The sequence below is a fragment of the Corvus moneduloides genome, chromosome 10, assembly GCF_009650955.1.
Source record: "Corvus moneduloides isolate bCorMon1 chromosome 10, bCorMon1.pri, whole genome shotgun sequence".
NCBI classification, from domain to species: domain Eukaryota; kingdom Metazoa; phylum Chordata; class Aves; order Passeriformes; family Corvidae; genus Corvus; species Corvus moneduloides.
In genome coordinates this window covers 5230437-5237479 of record NC_045485.1, presented here as the reverse complement: position 1 = coordinate 5237479, position 7043 = coordinate 5230437, and the positions used below count along the sequence as shown (strand labels likewise).

Below are 7043 nucleotides of genomic sequence, written 5' to 3'. Positions count from 1 at the left end.
GTTTACATGACTGTGTGCCTCCTGTCTACCTACCCATTTTTTTCTTAACTCTATTTGTTTTTTGATTCCATAATGATTTGCGTGTTGCCTCCTAAAGCATCCATGACTCCAGCTGTCCCTGATTCTTCCAAAATGTTTCCTATTTGAGGTCCAGGAATTGCATACAACTCATCCCACCATGTATGGAGAGTGCTTTTTGCTAATACATTCGGTTTTGACCCAGCTCCAAAGATAATAGCCAACAGCTCTTCTCTGCTGATGCTAAGGGGATGCTTGTTCTCTGAAGTGCTGCCTCATAAAAGCCTTTTAAGGATTTCACATTCATCCTCTAATTAAGCAGGTGTCTAAATCTGCAAAGCTGCTTCATTCTGAAATCCAACCTGCCTCCGCTTCAAAAGATGTTGTTTCTTTTCCCAGAGATGCTTAAAAAGTGCTTCTTTGACACTTCAAATTTGTAGGGTTCTTTAAAGGCTTTGCTTCTCACCTGATTCAGTAAGTATTTTCCAAAAATACACAGAATACATTAGATCTGATGAGGTGCCTCAAGGACATTCTTTAATAGTGGCACTGGAGTTCATATCTTGGACTGAAGATCTTTAATTGAAGTGAGTAACTGGCTCTTCTGCTTAGCCTAATGACATGTGGTTGCAACTGTATTCATGTTTCTCCCATCAGGAATCTAAATCTTTCCTCTTTAGTTTTTTTTGTTCTTGTTGTTGTTGTTTGGTTTTAGTTATGAGCAATATATCAGTTTGGCTTTGAAACATCTAGAATTTGTCCTACCCAAACCCTGGGTAAAGAAGAATGCATTTAGCCTACCTTGTCCCAGGGGTTCCAATGTGGAACAGCTCCAAATACAACCATTGACTTACCAGAATGATGTTTTCCCTTATGATACTGAGAGAGGCACTGTGACTTCAGTGTAGGAAGTCTTCCTACACTTCAGTTTTACATCTGAAAATAAACAGTCTTTTTTTGGAAAGAACGCCTGTGAAGTCATGATTAACTCAGGATCCAACATGAACTACCACCATCCTAAAAGAGCAAACTGAAAATGCTCCTGCTTGTGTAAGAAAAAGACAGGTTTTATTTGCATTTATTATGTCCTCAAGGAGATTCAGAATTAACTTTAGAAGAAACAAGGAATTCCAAAGGAAGAGAAACCCATGTCCTACACCTACAGGATTATGTCCTGTAACCACAGATTACTACTTTCCCATCTTGCATATTTTCAAGAAAACAACATATGGATTAAAGGAATTTGCCAGAGCAAGCAGAAGGAGATTACACCAGATGTGTGAGCCCTGTTCACTCACAGTGGTTACTCAAGTGTTTTCTTGTGCATTTTTGGCTCTCTAGTCACTGATCCAAGGTAACATCTAGAACCTGAAAACCTCCAGAGAAGACAGAAGACTCAATCCTTATGGTGTTGCCTGCCCTTGTCCCACAGGCACTGTACTGTGATTCCTAGGGGGTAAGGACACAGGGTACCTCTCACAGCAGGACCCCATGCTTTTCCCCAGAGCTCATGGTGGGTCCCACATCATGCTGCTGTTCCTTTTTTTAAGGTACATGCAGACAACGTTATGAATGCTCCACAGGTAGTCCACAGGGCATGAAGAAAGGGAGAAGAGTTGATGCAGATCTTCCTCCACCCAAGAGCAGGAAGGAATGAATTATGCATGAGACAACCCTTCAGTTTCAGAGCTATCCTTTAAAAACTAAAGGCAAGTTTTTTTCCATGACTCATTATTCGTTGATTCAAGCGAGTGCTGGGGCAGCAGGAGGCTGCTCCCTTATCCTATTGCACAAACTGTTACGGTGCCTGCCCTCTTTTCTCAGCCAGCAGTGGGTAGACTTTCTAGCTGCAAAAGCAACATTTTTCATTACAGAGTAACTTGGTCTGCAGAACTAGAAAGTATCCTGGTCCTACTGGGTCTAAAATGTGAACTACCTCAGATCTTTTTGGAATTAGAAACTTCTAAGAGTGGCAGTGGCTTTGCTTTTTCCTGGAAAGTATCTATGATATGCACACACCTGGTATGCACTGCTGTGTTTCTCTGAGGTGAGGTCACAGTTCAGCACTTGTCTTTCTCAGTTCCACCTTAAATTGGATGTAAAATTCTTGAGACACATTTGGTGCATCAATTTCCTCAGGGCATTTCTTTAATTTAAGGAAAGGTGCAGAAACTCCAATTAACCTCAGATGAAGCGCCCCATAGTTCATTGTCTGTCTGGGAAAATGAACCTCAGGGAACAGCACTCTTACCTTGCAAGTGCATGTCAGAACCACAATGAGAACTCATGGTTTTGGCTCCTACTCTGGCATGTAACCTATTAGAACAGTGTGAACAAACAAGTTCATTAACCTCCCAGAGCCTTAAGTTTTTTCCTATGCAAAGAAGAAATTATATTTGTCATGGGTGCAATCTGGAAAAAAAAAAATCAACACAAATTGAGATCATCAGCATGTGCTAACTGACTACACAGTGGTAACTACCCTGACCTTTTCTTACAGGCAGAACAGGAATTCTTAGGGGTAAATGGACTAGTAAATACTGACTTTTTGATGTTACTCACAGGATAATATTCCTACCCACATATAGGCAACTAAGAGTAGCAGCTTGTTTTGTCTGAACAGGCAGTCAAAAGCACAAGGCTGTACTTGCCAAGAGCAAAATGAGCTAATAGGAATATGATTCCTCCTGTGCAATGCTCCCTGCTAACTCCAGATCACTCATCCCTGGGCAAAGCAGAACCTACAAATGTGCTCCATCCTTACAGAAACACATGGCAGCACATGCAACAACAGCAAGATTCAAATCTGTATTGGCTGAAAAACCTGTCAAGTCACCTGCTTTGCCCCAGTAAACAGCTACAGTCAAAACTGAGGGCCCCAAAACTATTTTACTAATACTGGAGTAAAAGGTGGCCCCAAGATGATGCAGAGCACACCTATAGGGTCATTCTCCCTTTACCTTTTTTCCATGCTGGCAGCCAGGAGACATCTCCAGCCCTGCTATTACTCAGTACTCAGCTCTGCCTCAGAAATTAGGTTTGTCTTGCAGGTGGGCAGATCAGCAGGAGTCTTGCACTATTACCAATTTCTTTTTCCATATATAGACAACTAGCTGTGCAGAAACACCTGTGTGTACCTGCAAGTTTCTTTGGGTCCTTTTGTAAGAAAAGCTGCTTCATCCAATAGACTCCAGAGGGTTGGCTCACACGGAAATTTCAAAAGGAAAAAAGTATTAAATTTAAAAATAATAATGCCACTAAAACAAGTGGAATATCCCTCTCAGTGAAAGAGCTAATTAGACACGCCTGAGCTTCCCATTTTAGGCAGTCCCTTGGGGTTTGTTTCTGGGCACGCCTCTTGCTGCTCCGACAGCAGAGGACCGTGGGATCTCACAGAAGGTACGACAAGAGACAGTCGTGCTCACTGCTGCCTGTTTTCTTCTCCTGAAAAACAACACAGCAATCACTTCAGGCCATGATTTAAACAGCCAAAAGCACAAACCACTGTGGAACATTTCATACTGGCCAGCTACAGAGGGCACTCCTCTGTGGATACCTAAGCTTGTAGTCCTCAACATGTCTGGGGCTTATTCTAGGGAGAAATACAAAACAGAGTATTTCTGCTAGCATTTCTGGGGAGCCAGACTTGGGGCATGAGGCTGCAGAAAATGTGAAAGTGGCTGAATTACAGACTCTGGTTTAGATATAAAAGGGCTTAATTAATCATTTCCTGAGAACAAAACAAGGCAGTGATATAATAATTGATTTCAAGGTGCTTCACTTTAATGATGCTAGAAGATGGTGCTTTGTGTTGTCACATGAGCAAAGGTCAGTGAACTGTCAGCCCTCATTACTTGGGCAGATGTCTTTCTGTGAACTCCCAAATGACTTCATGGTATACAGAAATGACTACATGTCTTTAATGGTTATCTTCAGAAATCAATAAGCATAAAGTTTAGAAAGAAGGCAAATCAGTAAATGGAAGGAATCATAATTAAAAGGTGCAAAAAAATGCAAAGCTTAAAAAGAACACCAAAAAAAGCACAACTCAGAGAGTCCCATGAGAGAAGAGTTAAAGAGTTAAGCATCACCTTTCCTGAGTGAACTGGTGGCTCATCTCTGTCTAAAATACCCTGTCTCAGAAAAGATACCCTGTCTCAGAAAAGAAAGTAGAAAAGACAAAGGTATGAGGAAAGTTCAAAAAACTTGCAAACTCACAAAGGAGAATAATGGAATCAGTCATGCATGGTGTATATTTCATCTACCTGCAGGATTTATTCACTTCATGCTCTGAATTTGCTCTAACCATGGATCCAGAGTCCCCAACATCCTTATTCCACCCCATGCAGGGCACATTTTCCTGAACAATTGCAAAACCCCAAGCTGGTTTTGATATCCCTTTTGCTTTGTAAACATTTCCATTTCCATTTATCATGTTGAACTGCCTACCATCATACTCCTAGATCCAAGCTGTCTTCCTGAACGTATTTTTTTTTCTCATATTCATTGTTAGAATATCAACAGATATTCGTTAACCTTTTGCATGCTATTTACTAATCATTCTATCTTTACAATATCCTCTTACTAAAATAATCACTCTAAATCTCTTTTTCAGTTCCACTCCAAGAGGAGATTTCCTTCTGCCTCTTACCAGTATTTAGCACCTGCCTTTGAAGGGAGGTCTACAAATGAGCAAAGTCATTCAGGAGGGAGAGCACCACCAGCTTTTGATAGCAGTCTTCATCCAGGCTCTTAAGCAGGGTTATGGAGTATGCACAGCAAGTGTGAGGCAGGTGAAATATTCCCTTACCTAAGCAACAAAAAAAGAGGTGGTGTTTTCCCCTCTCCCAGTTTCAACCTCTCGCTTAAATTCATCACCACCAAATTCCATATATTGGTTGCCCCAGACTTCTCTATTCTGGAGGGAAGAAGAAGGAATAAAATAAGAGCAGCAGATCATAATAACAGAAGAAAGCAAACTGCACAAAGTCATCCTTTTTCATTTGTTTGCCCTGGATAGGAAAAAAAACAGACTTGGTCTGATTAAACTAAGCAGGAAGTTGTAAAATGTCATTTGTGGAGCAAAAGGGAGGTTATACTCTAACACCAGAGAAAAGTCACAGGGCAAAAGCATTCTCATATGTTACTCCTGTTATTGACACCATATATTATTACATATGAAGGAAAATTCACAATCTATCAGGAAAATTCACAATACACAGAAAAATATGAAATTCTTTGTGTTATTGAAGGGTAAATATTTTCTCTTAAGACTACTTTATGTTGGGTTTGCTCCTCTGTTAAACTTCACCTTTTCTTTCTTACTTTCCTTCCAGTACAAATTATACAGAGGAACAAATTTATTATTCCATTCAAGAGGCAGTTATGAGTATATTTAACTCATGAGCTGAGGTGCAGGCTTAAGTTTATCTTTAACCTATGCTTTATTGTATAAAGAATATTTGATAGTGCTTTCACCAAAGAGAGACTATCCATGGGAAATAGGGATGTGGTGCCGGTTGGACTTGATGGCCTTTGTGCAGATGACTAATTGATCAATGAAAAAAACAGATTACACAGTCCTCCAGTTAAGGAATAAGTGCTTTTTTTCCTGTCTGGGACCTAATGAGAGAAGGATCCCCAAGAGTCATCCACTAAGGAAGAAACAAGCAGTACATATAGTATAATGATGTGAATTCAATACTCACCCAATTTATTTTAAAATACATCTGTGCACATCCTTTGAAGATATCCTCTGGAAGAAATTCCTTTGTAATCTGTCATGTTCCACTGGGGTTGGCAAACATCTGTGTGTGCAGCAGGGGAGAAGATGGGGGAATTCATTTTATCAGGTTTTCTCTAGCGAGGTTTAACCTTCCTTAGAGTCTTTCTCTCTCCTAATGGCTTCCCTCAGACATTTCCTTTTAAGCAGTTCTACTATGTGCAAGATCCACATTTGACTTAGATACTTCATTCAAGCAATTTATACCAAGGGTTTTTCTAATGCCAGGCAGCTGGACCAAGCCCACTTCCATATTAAGGCAGATGGATGTGCCCAAACCCCTTTGATCCTGCTTCTCATCTTCTTCCAGATGAGCTAATCAACAGCCAGCAGCAAAGCAACTGCTAAATAATATTAGTTTATCTTTTGCTTCTTCAGCAATAAACCCTCGCATTTGCTACCAAAGGCAAAGATAAGCCTTGTAAAGAGGTCAGAAACCCCAGCATCTGTTGCACTGATTTATTCCCACATGGAATAAAATAATTTATTTGACGTACCTTATTAGACAGTTGCATCATGTGGCATTTTTCTTCTTCTAGAAGAAGATAGGAGATGATGAACACAGAGAGAGAGAAAGAAGATATGTACAACAGTGAGCAGTGGCAAAAGCACATGGCAAAGCAAAGAACGTACAGGGGAAAGGAAGGTGAGCTGAGGAAACAGGAGTGGAAAATGATAGTGAAAAAATACTTAGTAAACTCTGATTTCCAGGACTAGGCTTGCTGAGCTCTTTCCACACAAAATTTCACAATAACATCAATAAAGACTGGAATACTTAAAAAGTACTGAAATAGAGCAGGTGTACAGACCCTGTGAGAGCTTCACAGCAATATGGTTTGAGTCTGCTATATATAAAAAAGCCTGTCTAGAGAGTTTGGCCTATTTGAGTGACTGTCAAGTGGAAAAGAAAGAGGTTGCTTTTAATGATAGTTTGGGGCTCAAATATAGATTAGAAAACAGACTGGCTTTGTCCCACCCTTCAAAAAGGTTGGCTGCTCCTAAGGCATAGGTGCCTGATTAGCACCTTACATGTGTTTTTGTACACTTTCCATGGGTTCAGGAGAGAATGTCTCTCCCTCATGGACCTGGCCCACATGTGGAAGGAAAGGCCATGGCGAGTGTTGTCCCCATATGGTGGCTGACCCCAGGGGCTGGGGTTGGACACAGGGCCTGACAGTGCCCAGGTATGTGGCCCAAGAGCCCTGGGCACTCCAGCCCCCTCAGGAGGAGCTGGGCAGGTGGC

The 7043-nt window shown here is 41.0% G+C and overlaps 1 long non-coding RNA gene across 1 annotated transcript; it reads right to left on the bottom strand.

The window, feature by feature from the left end:
- Window positions 1-4681: 4681 nt before the first annotated feature.
- On the bottom strand, window positions 4682-6695 carry LOC116448703. The gene is made up of 3 exons (XR_004242076.1): window positions 6298-6695; window positions 5727-5825; window positions 4682-4828 (listed from the first exon to the last, which is right to left on the bottom strand). It is a non-coding gene; the product is annotated as an uncharacterized LOC116448703 (long non-coding RNA).
- Between the last annotated feature and the right edge of the window lie 348 nt (window positions 6696-7043).